Source organism: Bos taurus, chromosome 14, assembly GCF_002263795.3.
Source record: "Bos taurus isolate L1 Dominette 01449 registration number 42190680 breed Hereford chromosome 14, ARS-UCD2.0, whole genome shotgun sequence".
In the NCBI taxonomy this organism is placed as follows: domain Eukaryota; kingdom Metazoa; phylum Chordata; class Mammalia; order Artiodactyla; family Bovidae; genus Bos; species Bos taurus.
Window position 1 is genome coordinate 13,146,864 of NC_037341.1, and position 15,697 is coordinate 13,162,560.

General features: G+C 42.6%; 1 long non-coding RNA gene across 1 annotated transcript; it reads left to right on the forward strand.

Annotated features, from left to right (window-relative positions):
- The first annotated feature begins 1,147 nt into the window (after nt 1-1,147).
- On the forward strand, nt 1,148-14,179 carry LOC112449574 (uncharacterized). The gene is made up of 4 exons (XR_009490456.1): nt 1,148-1,620; nt 3,144-3,222; nt 5,612-5,751; nt 14,095-14,179. It is a non-coding gene; the product is annotated as an uncharacterized lncRNA (long non-coding RNA).
- The last annotated feature ends 1,518 nt before the right edge of the window (nt 14,180-15,697 follow it).

The following is a 15,697-nucleotide window of genomic DNA, read 5'->3' on the forward strand; positions in this document are numbered from 1 at the left end:
TATTTAGTCAATGTTCAAAGACAAACAAGGTACTCTGGCCAGTTTATGGGAAAATGAGGTTTACATACACATTTTTATGCCATCTGGGTTATCATATAGTGAAGGACGCTGGATGAGGAATCAATTTGCTATATCAAAAACAGGAAGAGTTTTAACTATAGAGCAGTAATTCTTATTTAAATTTTTTCTACTTATAGGAATAGTCTATCTAGGAGTTTCTTCTCTCCCTCCCTCCCTTCCTATTTCTTTCTACAAATATACAAAATGGCTTCATTGACACCATGAGTCAGTGAACTCTTACTGAGAACAGAGTTTTTGCATTAGGCCTTTGAAAGTCAGTAGAAGTTGTTCAGAAGAAATAAACAGACTCAATGGCATGAAGATGAATGGTGTTTGTGATCCTGGCTGCATTGTAGGGAGAAGATGAGCTTAGAGAGGCAGGCTGGCAACAGACTGAGAAGGGTCTTGCTAAGATATTTTCCATTTATCTTGTGGGCAATGAGGAACTATAAAAGAGTCTTCTGAGCAATCCAAGCTTTAACAGCAAATATATGTTAGAAGGAGAAGGAGAATATTTTGGCTGCAGTGTGGAGGATGGACTGAGGAGAGACATTGCTTGTAAGAAGCCAGTTGAGAAGTAGACGCCCTTATTTGGAGTTATTGACCTGCAGTAGATTTCCAACGTTTCTCAAGCAAAGATGGGTTTATTAGGGATCATTAGAGAATTGCAGTTTGGGTTTGACAATCATGGCAAGTCACATGCAACTCCCTTCACACAATAAGGAAAGGAGAGCACTTTTATACAGAAGAGAAGAAAGTCCAGAGGGCTTTTCATTGGCTGCTGCTGCTGCTGCTAAGTCACTTCAGTCATGTTTGACTCTTTGCGACCTCATGGACTGTAGCCCACCAGGCTCCTCTGTCCATGAGATTCCCCAGGCAAGAATACTGGAGTGGGTTGTCATTTCTTTCTCCATTCATTGGCTGAGCTCAGTGCCAAAAAAGAAGAGGAGTCTCCCTTCTTCCTGTTGACTTCTATAGTCATAGGGTGTGAGAGCTCCCCCTTCTGGCATCCGACTTAATTGAGGTTTCTGTTTATTAATTTTTTTTTTTTTACAGAGTCTAAAATGAAGAGAAACTAAAAAGCCTCTTGATGAAAGTGACAGAGGAGAGTGAAAAAGTTGGCTTAAAGCTCAACATTCAGAAAACGAAGATCATGGCATCTGGTCCCATCACTTCATGGGAAATAGATGGGGAAACAGTGGAAACAGTGTCAGACTTTATTTTTTTGGGCTCCAAAATCACTGCAGATGGTGACTGCAGCCATGAAATTAAAAGACACTTACTCCTTGGAAGGAAAGTTATGACCAACCTAGATAGCATATTCAAAAGCAGAGACATTACTTTGCCAACAAAGGTCCATCTAGTCAAGGCTATGGTTTTTCCTGTGGTCATGTATGGATGTGACAGTTGGACTGTGAAGAAGGCTGAGCGCCGAAGAATTGATTCTTTTGAACTGTGATGTTGCAGAAGACTCTTGAGAGTCCCTTGGACTGCAAGGATTAGCCTCTGCATCTATAATGTGAAATTCATTAACACCCACATCAGAGGATTGGCTTGAAGGTAAACAAGTAAAGTATTAAATGCATTAATATCGCACCTGGCACATGGAAAGTACTAGAGAAATGGGATGGCCTCCCTACTTTACAGACCTGGGTCCTTACTTGATTTGTCAAGATGTAAAGGTTTTCAGAAGACCGTGGTAGGCATTTAATAGGCTGCCTTAGGTCCGTTTAGTCAAGGCTATGGTTTTTCCAGTGGTTGTGTATGGATGTGAGAGTTGGACTGTGAGGAAAGTTGAGCGCTGAAGAATTGATGCTTTTGAACTGTGGTGTTGGAGAAGACTCTTGAGAGTCCCTTGGACTGCAAGGAGATCCAACCACCCATTCTGAAGGAGATCAGCCCTGGGATTTCTTTGGAAGGAATGATGCTAAAGCTGAAACTCCAGTACTTTGGCCACCTCATGCGAAGAGTTGACTTGTTGGAAAAGACTCTGATACTGGGAGGGATTGGGGGCAGGAGGAAAAGGGGATGACAGAGGATGAGATGGCTGGATGGCATCACTGACTCGATGGACGTGAGTCTGGGTGAACTCCTGGAGTTGGTGATGGACAGGGAGGCCTGGCATGCTGTGATTCATGGGGTCACAAGAGTTGGACATGACTGAGGGACTGAACTGAACTGAACTGACCGAAGCTTGTGTAGAGCTTCCCTGGTGGCTCAGATGATAAAGAATCTGCTGGCAATTCTGGAGACCCAGGTTCAATCCCTGGGTTGCGAAGATCCCCTGGAGAGGGAAATAGCAACCCACTCCAGTACTCTTGCCTGGAGAATTTCATGGACAGAGGAGCCTGGCAGGCTACAGTCAATGGGGTCACAAAGAGTCAGACATGACTGAGTATCACTAGGCTTATGTAATTTCACAAATATATATCACAAATGCACGTGCACACACCCACACTACACAAAGTAGCTTGAGAGCAGAAAATCTCCCTGTGCAATATCAGAGAGAAATAGGTCTACAGACAAGAGACCCTTTCATGAAAAATTCTAGATATACCACTTGGTATATTCTGTAACACCGAGCATCAGATCAAAATTTCCATCACTCTTTTGGCCTCCAGTTTTCGGCCATGGAGGCAGACATTTTGCCGCCTCTATTTTAAATTAGACGTTGACGTCATCTCCCGGCCTGAACATGGGTCATGGTGGATGGCCAAGTTCACAGGGTTGTTTTCTCCAACTTCAGCTTTCCTCTAATCTGTGCTCTCCTGACAGTTTTCACTCATTCCTTCACAGACCGCCTACCACCCACCCACTTTTTTTTTTTTTCTTCAATACATGGAAATGAATCAGGTCTGTGATGGCGTCATTCAAAAGAGAAAGCTAATTTAAAAGGTCCTCTTTCCTTCCTGTTAGAGACCTCGCAATAGTTTCCTCTTTTTGGAGACACAAGCCAGGAAGGAAGCTTTTCAGTGCAGCTGTGAATAGAGACGCCTGACTTAGGTTTGGAGGGAACTGGGTGATGTTTCCCAGTTAAACAGTGAGTTCCCTGAGGATGTTTTCAGCCCCTTTGTCTTTTCCAGGGTCAGGATAAACAGAAGAACCTCAGGCTACTCTAAGCAGAAGGAATGTATGATAATGTGACCAAGCACTGACTGCAGGGTAAGTGTGACTAAGTTGCTGTCTGGGGAAAGATATTTTTCTAGGAGATGTTCATGTGGGCTGGGAACTCTAATAAGCACTGATGCTTACATAGCTCTTACTAAGTGTCAGCAATTGTTTCACGGGTCTTATACATGTCAGCTCATTTGACATTGACAGCCATCAAAGGAGGTAAGCACCGTTAACACTCCCATTATATAGATGGGAAAACAGAAGGTAGATAAAGTGATTTGCCCAAGGTCATTCACCTTGCCAATGTCAGAGCTAGGAACAGAGCTCAGACCATTTGGTTCCAGAGTACAGGCTTATAATCACTGCACCACAGTGTTTTTTCAGTGTCCACTTGAGTGGCCATAACTTGGTTTGAAACAGTGTGTGGAAACAAGAAGCATACTGTCTCTGGAACCTGTGTACCAGAGATGTACTTTATTTGGAATGTATAGTGCTGAATCAAAAATCTTGCACTTGAGTTAATTGCCCATATTTTCAAATTGAGACAATTCTGCATGAAAACAGATCTATGGCTTCTACTGAAGAAAACTGGACATTCTGTAAACTCCAAACCTAATGCTTCATGGCAACAGTTGGCTGGAGTTGAGTTGCTGTTACTCTCTCTTAACTGAGCCACACACTAAAGTTTTATACAAGCCCCACCCACTCATTATTGCCTTCCCAATACTAAACCATGGGCTGTCTTATGGCTGTCCACTTTCTTCATTTATGTTCCCCATCTGGTGACATAGAACGCTGCTGCTGCTGCTGCTAAGTCGCTTCAGTCGTGTCCGACTCTGTGCGACCCCAGAGATGGCAGCCCACCAGGCTCCCCTGTCCCTGGGATTCTCCAGGCAAGAACACTGGAGTGGGTTGCCATTTCCTTCTCCAATGCATGAAAGTGAAAAGTGTAAGTGAAGCCGCTCAGTCGTGTCCGACTCTTAGCAACCCCATGGACTGCAGCCTACCAGGGTCCTTCATCCATGGGATTTTCCAGGCAAGAGTACTGGAGTGGGGTGCCATTGCCTTCTCTGACATAAAATGCTAAGGATATTCAAGTTTATGGTCCTACTCTAGAGATAGAAGACTTTGCTTTAACTTCAAGGTTAATCTAGATCATATTAAATTTGGATGAAATCCCTTAACATATTGAAGCTCTTTTTTTTTTTTAAACTTTAAGAAATGAGGAGGAAAAAAGACTATTACAATACCCTACATCCCCCAGAAAATGAAGAGTAAAAATAACACTTCATAGTTGCCTCATCTGTGGATTGGAAGGAAGTAATGTCTTTCCTGTCTAGGGTTCTTGTGAGAGTCAGCTGGGATACATGCCTATGACTATTCTCAATAAGTCATCAAGTGCTCTCAATGTTTAAGACCATGCTGGGGCTCATGAAGCACTTAACACTTTGAAGTCACTTTTATCTAAAAACTTTCATTGACTCTCTGGAAAACTGTCAAGTAAAGTTGGCAATGTAGACTATATACTCTCTCTAACTGTACCTTCCATTCTGTAGATTTGGAAGCTGAGAGCAAAATGGGTTAAATTACCTTTTTTGCTAAGAGGAGATGGAATGTACTATGGGCTGAATGTTTGTATCCTTCCAAAACTCATACATATATTCCCAACATAATGGTATTTGGAGGTGGAACCTTTGGTAGGAGAATAGATCATGAGGGTGGAGTCCTCTAGGAATGAGATTAGTGTCCTTATGAGAAGAGTCAAGAGAGATGATCTCTTTCTGCCATGTGAGGACACAGTAAGAAGATGGACATCTGAACGTTAGAAGGAGAATTCTTACCAGGAACAGCATTGATCTCTGATCTGGCTCCTTGATCCTAGAATTTCCAGCCTCCAGAACTGTGATGAACACAGTTCTGTCCCTTAAGCCACCTAGTTAATGATATTTTGCTATAGCAACCCAATCTGACTAACACAGAATAAGACCCCAAATCTGACTCACACAGAGAGGCTCTTCTTCCAAGATCCTATGATATCCCCTCCGAAGTAGGTCCTTATTCAGACTCTAAAGCCCCAACTTGAGTTGTATTTTGATGTAGGACTTTCACAATCTTAGAAAGTAACCTTGATAAACATCACAGTAGACTGTTTAAAACACGAGACTAGGAGCCAAGTACATTGGGATTTATACAAGTTCTACCATTTGCCATCTTTGTGACCGACTCAACCCCTGAAGCTCCGTTTTACCCATGTGTAAAATGGGGATAATGCTATCTCTGTAATATGCATCATAAATTTGCTATGAAACTCAACTGAGATGATATCAATGACAATAAGATTCCAAAGTAAATTCACAGCAGGATGTAAATATTTCTTAGCCTTGTGACAAGAGACTAAACTTACTGAGGTTCCTCTATGTTCTATTTGCTTTTGTAGTTATCAAGTGGCTCCAGCCAGAACAATAGAAGACGCCATGGAGTGATGCTTTTGGGGAACTCAAAAATGAAGCGTTGCGGAACTCATCCTCCAAAACGAAAGAGGATGTTCAAGATGAGGGCTGTTTGCTTCTCATCTATGTAAGCATCAATCTATGAGGTTCCAAGACCTGCCTGACCTTCTTTGGTCTGCAGTCCACCCTATCCAAAGCCAAGACTTAGCATTGGGGTATCGGAACACTAGAGTTGAAGTCAGAAGATACGGCTTTAAATCTTGGCTCAGTTCTTTAGAAGTTGTGTTCTTAGGCAAATTATCTCTCAGCCTCAGCTAGGTTGTCATGATCAAAGGATATTTTTAAATATTGAGCATTTATATTAGTTCCATTCCTTCTCAGGAGCTTTATTACAGCACAGACATTTTACTATTTCACTGGGAGCTTTTTCTAGATTTATATTGTACTTTTTTCCTTTTCTCTCCTTTCTCCTCTTTTCTCCCCCATTCACAACAAGACAAGTTGATTTCCCTTTTGTTTCACCCCAAGTCATCTGGCTTGAGGGCGTTTCTTCCCCTCAGGGTGAAAATATCCAGTGAGTAAATCTAGGTCCTTAACAGCAGGTAAGTCAGATTCAGTTAATGTAATCTGGTTTCTGCCTCTGAGTTAATGCCTCAGGAAGAATTTGAATAAGCTCTGCTGTCTCCCTTTTTTTTTCTGAGTCTCGAGCTGGATCTTAGAAAAATTCTGGTCAAGCTAAACAAATGATTCACTGAAGAACAGGAAAAAAAATGAGCTGTTTGTTTTCTCTTTCTAGTTAATGAATTGAATTGATACAGGAACTTCATCGTGTTCTCAGGGAAATCCTGTTGGCTGGGGCTCCCTCCTCAGCATCACTAAATTTAGGTCACAGCTCAGTGAAGAACAATTACAGATCCTTAATAAAAGATAATTTACCCAGCGACATCAAGAGGGCAGCTGGACAGGCATTCTTATTTTCTTGTTAATGCTGTGGGGGAAGGGGAGGCAGAATTGGGATGAATGTTGACAGAAAGTCATTTTCTGACCTTGCACATCCATTGGCTGACCTGCTTTGTGGTATATGCCAGTCCATGCTTTTACAGCAAGTGAAAGCTGAACCTTATGGAATCCCCACAAAACAGATTCCTAAATTGGACCAGGACAAAAAAGAAGCTGAGAGGGAAACATGGTGGGAAGAGATAATTCTGAAGTCCTGCACTTGAATCCTGGTTGGTCATGCTTTCTGCCCTCTACTCACCTCATTACCTACTCTTCATCTTTGCTGAAAGATTTTACGTCTTTTCATAGACCATGCTTTCTTGGTGCTTTGTGTCTTTGTCCACACTATTTTTCCAGGATGAAATGCTTTTTCCTCTACTTTGAATGGCTGGTTCTTGCTCATCTTTTGAAACCTAGTTCAGTTATCACCTCTTCTTGGAAGCTTTCTGTGAGCCTCCAAGGGTTACCTTCCTTTGAATCTTCGTCTGACTTCTTGAGCTCCATCAAGGAGGTGCCATATGGTTCTTGGTGTCCCATTGATAACACACACCATTGAAACGAATTATCCTAAAGACCTAATGACCTTCTTGTTGCTGAATCCAACAAACATCTCTCAGTTCTTTTATCTTTGCCCTTTCAATAGAATCTTACACTGTTTACAAGTTCTTTCTTCTTGACACCTTCTATGTGTCTAACATCAGTCATACCATACCATGTGCAAGCGTTTTCACATTAGAGTCTGTTGAGAGTTAGGAATCCAGTCTTACTTATTGCTACATAGCCAGGACCTCAGGCATAACAATTTCTAAGTAAATGCTTCTCAATAAAAGATCATATACATGAATTAACCAAGTTCTATGGAAGCAGAAGGAAGATAATAATCAAAATTTAAAAAATTAGAAAGTCTTCCCAAATCCAAATGTAAGACTTGTTCAAAGACTAAGCTGATCTCCCTATGTTGGTATGTATGCAGTGTTGTGCTCAGACACATAGTTTGAAGAGGAAAGAGCCAGATTTTTGTGTGCATGTGTGAATGATCTAGCTAACAAATAATAAAACTTTGGTGGAGGTTAGCCATGGGGAGGTGAAATTCTACCTAATTCCTTTGTAATTGTCTCTTAGTAAACTGAAAAGTACATTTGGAGTCCAAATACTTGGGTCCATTGCTAACTGTATTTATGATCTTGGGAAGGTCTTTTTGCACTTTAAGATTTAATTTGCACCTATCAAATGGGAACTAAAAATGGTAGAGTCGTTTTGAGGATCAAATCAGACAAAATTCATGAAAGAGACCATGGAGAAGACTCTTGAGAGTCCTTTGGACTGCAAAGAACTCAAACCAGTCAATCCTGAAGGAAGTCAGTCCTGAATATTCATTGGAAGGACTGATGCTGAAGCTGAAACTCCAATACTTTGGCCACCTGATGCAAAGAACTGACTCACTGGAAAGGATTAATGCTGGGAAAGACTGAAGGCAGGAAGAGAAGGGGACAACAGAGGATGAGCTGATTGGATGGCATCACTGACTGAATGGACATGAGTTTGAGCAAGCTCCAGGAGTTGGTGATGGACAGGGAAGCCTGGCATGCTGCAGTCTATGGGGTTGGAAAGACTCAGACATGACTGAGACTGAACTGGAGTAACTGATAGTGTCTCATCAGTAGCAGTAAATTTCAACTCTCTTTCTTTGCAAGATAGAATAAGACAGAGTAAAAAGGGAAAAAAGAGAAAATTTTAAATAAATTATGGACATAAATACTTTTATTAATTTAGAGGGACAAATGTGTCAAAAGCAAATTCCAACAGAAGTTCTTTGAAAGGAGGTTGTTGTTTAATTGCTAAGTTGTGTCTGACTCTTTTTTGGGCATCCCCTGGACTCTAGCTTGCCAGGCTTCTCTGTCCATGGGATTTCCCAGGCAAGAATACTGGAGTGGGTTGCCATTTCCTTCTGTCATTTCCTTCTCCAGGGGACCCTTCCCAGGTATCGAACCCATGTTTCCTGCATTGGCATGAGGATTCTTTACCACTGAGTCACCAGGGAAGCCCTTGTAAGGAGGAGGGATTAATAAAATTTTAAGAGGCTGTCGTGAACAATTAAGGAATATGTTGGGTCAAATGTTTCTCAAACTGAGAAAAAGAAAAACAATCAATTACATTAACGATCAGTAACCGGAGAACAAGATATTGGAGGAGTAGGTGAATGTGGAGTACATCTCTCTCCATGGATACATCAGAAATACACCTTCAGACACAGAAGACGCAGAATACCAGCTGAGAGTGGACAGGAGTGCCTGACCAGAGGAAAAGAATATATAGAACCACGCACAACTCGGTAGGATGAAGGGACTAGGGGGGGAACAGGAGTGTTAGTAGGACTGCACCTGCCCTCGGCGGGTGGGGAAACTGAAGCAGGGGTCCGATCCCCACATTGGGGCAATTGTCTGAGTCAGAGGAGAAACATTTAAGGCTGACAGTGAAACAGCTGATCTGTGGCAGCCTAAATGGAATGAGAATCAGACAGTCCTTGCCACAGCCATACATGCCCGAGACACGGACACTGGTCCCCTGGCAGGTGAAGCGGCTGGAAACTGGAGTTTAGGGATTGTAGAGTGATCCCAGGGTGAGGGCTGCTGTTGACTGCAGAGAGATGGATCGAGGGGATGAAAGGGAGGAGACTGTGGTGGGAAATGCCTGTGGAGGAAAGCTGGGCAGCCATGGAAGAAAGGCGATACTGCTCAGTCACGCATAGCAGGTGGAGCCATCACTATAGCCTCTCTCCCCGGACAAGCCAGCATCGGCAGATGAACAACAGAGGGGTTGGCCCATCAAACGCCTGATGCACTGAACTACAGAGCAGGACTCCTCCCCCCACGCCCCCAGGATGCCCCTTTAAGTGCCTGATGCCTGATCTTCGGAGTAGGACCCCAGCCAGGGGTGCTCCTCTATGTGCCTGATGCACCGAATAACAGAGAAGAACCCCAGGCAAGGGAGCGCTCTAAGTGCCTGAACAGGCGGAGCTATGGAGAAAGACTGGCCAAAGAGGCCTTCTGATCGCCAGCTACAAGAGACTTGAAAAAAGACTCTGATAGGGCCAGAACTCCTGTGGTGGAAGCAGTCTGTGTCCCTGCACACTTGGCACCACCAGGGTCCCCGCAAGCCAAGCAGCTGTGCTACCTTCAAGCTCAATTCTCACTGGGGCAGAACTGCTGCAGGCAAAAAAAAGTCTTGCAGGGAAGCAACCAGGGTCGCTTCCATAGTGTACGACTCTTTGCAGCCCTGTGGACTGTGGCCTGCCAGGCTTCTCTGTCAGGGAAGGGGATTCTCCAGACAAGAAACCTAGAGTGTATTGGCCAATACTGGTTGCCATACCCTTCTAGAGCACTGAATTTCCTGCTGCCCTGGCCGCCAACTCCTCTGAGTACCTGGTACTGCCAGAACCCCTGTGACCCAAGCATTGCCTGCATACCTGGCCCTCACAGGGACAAACCCAAGTCCTCCAGGGCAGCTTCAGGAGCAGATCCCAGGGGACGACCCACATGCAGAAGTGGAAATAAAGCCACAATTGAAACCCAGGGGCAGTGTGGCTAAAGATGGAGACCCCAAACCTTCCCACCAGCTGTACAAGCTACAGATTAAATCCACACGATCAACTAGGGAGACTCTGTGTCTATGGAATGTATAAAAGGTCATTGAGAGCTCCCATAAAAGAAAGCACACTAGTCTGGTAGCTGTGGACATTGGAGGTGAGGACATAGAGGAGTAGGACCAGATTAGAATCTGAGCTGCCCCCACAGCAGGTCCAGAGATCAGCACCCGTTGGAGGGCATCCTAGGGAGGTGAGGTGGACTGTGACTCCCAGTGAGGGCAAGGACTCTGACAGTAGAGAAGAAAAGCATTTATTATTCTCATGTTTTGACTGTTCTGTAGATTCTTTTGGATTTTTTTCTTTTTTTTCCTTTCCCCCTACCCCCCCTGTTGTCTATTTTATTGGCACTATGAACTCTAACTAAGCTTTTGAGCTTTTTTTTTTCTTTCCTCAGTCACATATTTTTATTGTTGTTTTAAACCCTGCCTCTACATTAAGTTTTTACAGTTCTGGGGAGTTTCCCTTTTTCTTTTTCTCTTTTTTTAATTTTCAATTTTTTAAACCTATTATATTTTTTCTACAATTACTCCTTTGTGTGCCTGTCCTGCTGTTCTTTTCCCCTTGCAGCAAATCTTTAATGTATATAAATCATCTTTATCTACCTCTATTTAACTTTGCATATCTATTCTTTCTTTCCTTTCCTCTCAACATATTTGTTAGTTTTATTTTCATTGCTTTATTCCCCAATTAGCACCTTGCCTTAGTTTTGTTTTGCAGTTTGTGCTTTAGTTAGTTTTGTTCTGGTAGACGTAATTTTTGGTTTTCTTTGTTTGCTGGATCAATCTATTATGCTTTATTTTTGTTGGACTGTTTTGATTTTACTTATGGGTGTATATCTGTATGTGTATATTCAGTCACACTTTTTATTGTTGTTATAAGCCTCTGCCTCTACGTTGGGCTTTTGGAGTTCTGTGGCGTTTTCCTTTTTTTTCTTTCCTCTTCCATTTGTTTGTTTTTCTTTTCTGTTTTTTTTTTATCATTTTAATTATTTAAAACCTATTAAAAAATAAAAAATAAATAAAACCTATTATATTTTTTCTACAATTACTCCTTTGTTTGCCTTTCTTACTGTTCTTTCCCCCTTGCAGTTAATCTTTAATGTATATAAACCTTCTTCATCTACCTCTGTTTTACTTCGCATATCTATTCTTTCTTTTCTTTCTTTACTTTCCTCTGAACATATTTGTTAGTTTTATTTTCATTGCTTTATTCCCCAATTAGCACCTTGCCTTAGTTTTGTTTTCCAGTTTGTGCTTTAGTTAGTTTTGTTCTGGAAGACATAATTTTTGGTATCCTTTGCTTGCCAGATCAATCTACTGTACTTTATTTTTGTTGGACTGCTTTGATTGTGCTTATGGGTGTATATGTTTATATTCCATTATTTTAATCATTATTTGCCTGATTTTGTAATTGCCATTTGTCTGGGGTTCATCTTTGGTTTCTCATTTTTGGATATTTGTTTTAATCTTACTTAATGTCATAACAAACCACTTGCGGAATCTTTGTTCCTGACCAGAGATCAAGCCCTGAGCCTTTGGAGTGGGAGCACTGACTCCAAGACCCTACACTACCAGAGAACTAGACCTCAGTTCAGTTCAGTTCAATCTCTCAGTTGTGTCCGACTCTTTGCGACCCCATGAATTGCAGCACGCCAGGCCTCCCTGTCCATCACCAACTCCCGGAGTTCACTCAAACTCACGTCCATCAAGTCGGTGACGCCATCCAGCCATCTCATTCTCTGTCATCCCCTTCTCCTCCTGCCCCCAATCCCTCCCAGTATCAGAGTCTTTTCCAACAAGTCAACTCTTCGCATGAGGTGGCCAAAGTACTGGAGTTTCAGCTTTAGCATCATTCCTTCCAAAGAACACCCAGGACTGATCTTTAGAATGGACTGGTTGGATCTCCTTGCAGTCCAAGGGACTCTCAAGAGTCTTCTCCAACACCACAGTTCAAAAGAATCAATTTTTCGGTGCTCAGCCTTCTTCACAGTCCAACTCTCACATCCATACATGACCATAGGAAAAACCATAGCCTTGACTAGACGGACCTTTGTTGGCAAAGTAATGTCTCTGCTTTTGAATATGCTATCTAGGTTGGTCATAACTTTCCTTCCAAGGAGTAAGTGTCTTTTAATTTCATGGCTGCAGTCACCATCTGCAGTGATTTTGGAGCCCCCCAAAATAAAGTCTGACACTGTTCCCACTGTTTGGCCAGTATCAAATCTCGTGCAATGAAATAACTATTTCTCTGCAGTCATCAAATGAAAAAAAAAATCACACCCAAAAGCCACACTTTAGAAAAGATACTATTACTTTAGCAGTCAGCCAATTCAGTATTTACTGATGGTCTTCAATATTTACTGATGACTTGTAAGATGAACTCAAAGATCTTTATTTTAACCCCCATTGCACAGAACGCTGTTGACTTACTTACTGACTTCACTCAACTGTCAAGCCTTGAGTGCGGAGACTACACTTACTTACTTTTTGTATTGCCTCACACAGCAGAGTCTGTGGTATAGTGGATTCACAATAAATGTTTGTTTAGTTAAATTAAATTCAGAAAGTGTTCATTCATTTACAGAAGACGTTAGCTGGTAATAAAATACTAAGTCGTGTTTCATTGTGCAAAAGAGCAAGTAACCTGCTATGTGAATGCAGTGAACTTGCCTGTTTAATATTTAGTAAGCAAATTCTTCCATTATCAGAGGAAATTAGCACTAACCTTTCCTCCACCAAACTGCGTTGAAGCCTTCAAGACACCCTGCTGAGGCAAACTGGTGATATGCAAGCTGGAATGTTGTAATATGCTCGGCATGAAAAGACCTAGAAATTAAAATAAGATTGAGGCCAAGTGGGAGAAAAAGGTTATTAGAGTATGTTCTAGCAAAAAAGGTTGTTCCATGATCTCTTCCTGAGGAAAAAGGAAAACCTAAATTTCGATTAACTCCCTGATACCTTAGCAGTCAGGCTTCTTCAGTAGCTGGTGATAAAGAACCCACTTGCCAATGCAGGAGACGTGGGTTCGATGCCTGGATTAGGAAGATCCCCTGGAGAAGGAAATGGCAATGCACTCCAGTAATCTTGCCTGGGAAATTCCATGGACAGAGGAGCCTGGTGGGCTACAGTCCATGGGCTCACAAAAGGGTTGAACACAACTTAGCGATTAAACGACAACCATCACCTTAATTGCCCTTTCTCCCACAGTCTCCTTCTCACAAAAGGAAATCTGCCAATGACGTCTATTGTCATTCCAAGCCTTTGTCAGAATCTCAGGATACACAGCAGCTCTTTCTGGACACTTAGTGAACATAGGTTGGGCTTTGGACTCATCATTTTGGGTGAGATGGGTCTTCCCCAGACAGACTTGGACACCATAGACAAATCCTAGCCACTTTCCAAGTCCTGGTTTCGTTATCAGTATGATGGAAATAGTGCTCACTTTGAGAATTCTTGTGAGGATGAAACCATCAAATGTTGAGTACTCAAAGCAATGGTTACCCTTGCTGCATGTTACTTGAAAGAAGGGTAAATAAAACCCGGTTTTGAAAGGCATATGAAGGGCACGTATCATTTTCTTGGTCTTCCTCTTTATATTTATTATGAATCACTGTCCGAGAGTCTTTTTTTCTTGTCAAGGAATGGAGAAGACCCTCTTGTCCACCTTTTCACACCGAGGGAGGCATGGCTTGCCCTCTGGCTGTTTGCGGCTGCTCTCGCGTGGGCTTGTCTTAGGGAGTCACCACAGAAGCACCCTCAGACCTTTCTGAGGTCAAATCAGCCTATGGTTAGTGTCCTAGTTGCTCTTCTCTGTCTTTTCCTTTAGGTTACTGATAGCCACTCTGCAAAGAAGTATCGTGAACCAGAGTGACTCTGAAACTCCAATGTAAAGGTCATCAGATTCTTTTGGGGTGAGTAGCTGCACTTTTGGCCTCCAGAGGCCCCCGAGGGGTAAAGAGTATGCTCTTTCATAATTCCATGCCATATGCTATTCCTTTGCCTGAATTTTGTGCTTTCTTCCTCTCCACGTTCCCAGAACAACTTGGCAAAATCTTAATCTTTTTTTTAAAGCTTTAGCATGTTATTGCCTCCACAAAAACTTCTCTTTCTACATTACATTAACATTTAATAAGATCACATTACTGTAACTGGAGTTGGTCTCTGTAAAGTTTGTGGCACGATGAATGTACCCCTTTCTCTACCAAGAATACATAGCTTTAGGGTCCCCATTTCTCCCTGATCTATCTAATAGCTGGAGAATCTCTCCAAGTTCCTTTCATTCTGTTTCCTACACATTTTGGGGTCTCTAGGTGAATCTAAGTACCTTTGGATGGGAGATGGTCCACTTGGCTTGGTCTCACTTCAGTGTACTTTCTATGGCAGAGGTTGTATCCATACCTCAGCTATAGGGAATTCCGTGGCTCCAGCGATGGCCACAGTATAATAACTTCGTGTCCTACAGAAGAGCGCCAGCTGAATTTGGAATTCAGGCCTTTGGAATCAAAGACTTTTCCTTTTTCTTTAGTGGCATAAGGCAAGGGGGATTGAGACTGGGTAGAACAATACTCAGGGAGACTGTTGCTGCTTGATGGTTTCAAGTCAGGTCAGAAACACACATACTCAAGTCTCATCTGCAGAATATACAGAGGGCTTTGAACAACATAACAAAAGATTGGGAAAAATTCTTGGGAGAAAGCATGGGAGTATGTTTTCCCCACAAGGTTTTCTCTCCTTGAGAATTAGCATGAGAATTAGCAACAGTTTTCCCAAAATATGCACTCAGTTGCTCAGTCATGGCCAACTCTTTGTGACCCCATGGACTGTAGCCCACCAGGCTCCTTTGTTCATGGAATTCTCCAGCCAAGAATACTGGAGTAGGTTGCCATTTCCTTCTCCAGGGGATCTTCCCAACCCAGGGACTGAACATGCATATCTTGGGTCTTCTGCACTGGCAGGTGGATTCTTAACCTCTGCGCCACCTAGGAAGCCCTACCAAGCAAATAGGGTTGGGGTCATGCAACTGAATTTTGGACAAAGCAGTGTGCATAGAAATGATGGAAGACACTCGAGACATAGTCTTTTAAGACCGGACCCTCTGGCTCTGGTTTCCTTTTCAAGGTGATGTAGAGTGAGTTCCAGAGGCAGAGTTTCAGGATGAAGGTGAGCAACCCAGCTCACACTGGACTGTGAAAGGGGGACAAGCCTGTTACGTCACTGCTATGTCAGTGCTTTTTGTCACCTTGGCATAGACTAGGGCTTCCCAGGTGGCACTAGCGGTAAAGAACCTGTCTGCCAATGCAGGATACATAATACCATGTATTATAGTAATAAAGTTCATTTGGTTACTGGTACACCTGCCCTAATAATCCATGATCTCCTTAAAATCAGGGACCAGAGTTTTGCGTCTTTGCCATCTCTGTATGTCCAAC